At 39.1% G+C, this 2,136-nt stretch overlaps 1 pseudogene; it reads right to left on the bottom strand.

The window, feature by feature from the left end:
- Nucleotides 1–1,313: 1,313 nt before the first annotated feature.
- LOC149160419 (pentatricopeptide repeat-containing protein At2g03880, mitochondrial pseudogene) lies at nucleotides 1,314–1,886 on the bottom strand (annotated as a pseudogene).
- Nucleotides 1,887–2,136: the final 250 nt, after the last annotated feature.

The following is a 2,136-nucleotide window of genomic DNA, read 5'->3' as shown; positions in this document are numbered from 1 at the left end:
CTATCGGGCTCCATAGACAACTTGTAGTTGGCCTTTCAGAGGGATGACATGGATTTACCATGGTGTACTGGTAGTCTGGTAAAGGTTCCCTCTAAGCAACAGAGTACTGCAATGATGTAATATTAATCTCCAACTCAGTTTGTGGAGGTTATCTCTGAAGCTAATCAAGTTGTCGACAACAACTCATCTTTTTGGATCCCATCAACTAATATAATTGATGAGATCTAACGAAGCCAACACCTCATCAATAGAAATTAAAAATTTGCCTGGGAGGGTCACAGGCAAAATTGTTTACTAATCTCACCTATCGATTTTTATATACAACTTGTACATGGCCTCTGTGGCCTCTCATAGGTGCTAGCGAAATGGTGCACGGGTTGGATTAATCCATGGTGTATTGCTAAATGCTTGTAAATGATTAAGAGAGGTTAAAAGTACTCGGGTTGATATTTCACATTTGCATAAACAAACCCATACTCTGAAAGAATACTCAATATTTATTACAAGTACACTACAATGAATTCGTACCAATTTTAGAGATTTTAATTCATATTGATTCATTTAAAGCAATTATTGAAGATAAATCTCATCTTGGTTGCAACTTTTCATTCTTCTCCAAGGGCTTCACTCTGAAGTTACAAAGGGAAAAAGTATTTAGATTCTTCTGAATAGCGCATCATTTATAATGCTTAGATTCTAGCGAATAGCACATCACTTAAAGTACATACATGGCAAACATTTCCTAGCCTTTTGATTACTGCTTGTTATTTTGAATGCCCTTTAGTTCAAAAAGATATCATCCATGCTAAAAATGGTGGCCATCTTTTGCACGCAATGAACAATTTCACCTGTAGTGCAAATAAGAGAGCTCTCTTCCTTATTAGATCCCCAACATCCTGTCCCCAAGTGTTGTTAGTTAAAACCCAGATATGCTTAAATCTCGCTGCAAAAAGAATTTGTTGATTCAGCTCCTCGAGGATTGAATTTGAAGACTTCAATAACCTCCAACTATCATTTCGCTCTTCATAGATCAATCATGAATATTTCCCCTCCATCAGAAAAGCTGCATTTGAATTTTACTCCAATTGGTAGGAGATATTGGTTTGATTTTCACTTTTTGGACCGTGAGTATTATTATTGATTTTTGGAGTTAACAGGTTAACTTCTTCCCAATGGCAAAGCCTTTTCCATAAAATGGAATACCCTGCCCTTTAAACTTCATCTCTGATTCTCCACAGCATGCTGGACAAATCATGCTGCAATGATCTGCTTAAAATTATTTTGTGACCATGGATTAGTTCCAGCTTTTTATGTTATAGCGGGTGCATCCCATTTCGTGCAAGGAAAGCATGCAACTGCTTGTTGACTTCAATCCAACTGCGTCCAGCCGTTGGTTTAATCCCCCTATCTTTCATGGTTTTTCTCATCTTTTCAATACCATCCCACCGGCCCACTGAAGCATAGATATTTGAGAGCACAACATAAGTTTCTGCATTTTTCCAATCCAACTCAAAAAGGTGTTCGGCAGCGTATTCTCCTAACTCTGTATTGTTATGTATGATACAGGCACCAAGCAAACACCCCCAGACTATAGCATCAGGGGTTATTGGCATTTTGCTTATCAAGTCTTTAACCTCTTCCAGGTGCCCAGCACGGCCAACAAGGTCAACCATGCAGCCATAGTGTTCTATCACATGTGTGATCTGGTAACATTGACTCATAGAATTAAAGTACTTTCGGCCCTCATCCACTAGGCCTACATGACAGCATGCCGATAACACATTGACGAAGGTAACACTGTCCGGTTTCATACCAGATTGTTGCATTTCTTGAAATAGTTTCAGGGCCTCCTTGCCACATCCATGCATTGCATATCCTGCAATCATTGAATTCCATGAAACCACATCTTTTCCATGTATTTTGTTGAAAACTTCATTTTCCTTGTCTATGCTTCCACATTTTGCATACATGTCCAGAAGCGCGTTACACAGAAATACATTGCACTGAAAACCACTTCTAATTATTTCTTCATGGATTTCCATGCCCTGTTCCAGAGCTGCCAAATTAGTGCATGCTGGGAGAACACTAGCAAAGGTTTTCGAATCTGGCTGCACTGCTGCTTGTTGCATCTGTCGA

The sequence above is a fragment of the Pinus tabuliformis genome, chromosome 5_2 (assembly GCF_031772625.1).
Source record: "Pinus tabuliformis cultivar Carrire ecotype Pingquan chromosome 5_2, CPIR1, whole genome shotgun sequence".
In the NCBI taxonomy this organism is placed as follows: Eukaryota; Viridiplantae; Streptophyta; class Pinopsida; order Pinales; family Pinaceae; genus Pinus; species Pinus tabuliformis.
The sequence above is the reverse complement of the archived record's forward strand: the minus strand, read 5'-3'. Positions and strand labels throughout refer to the sequence as shown.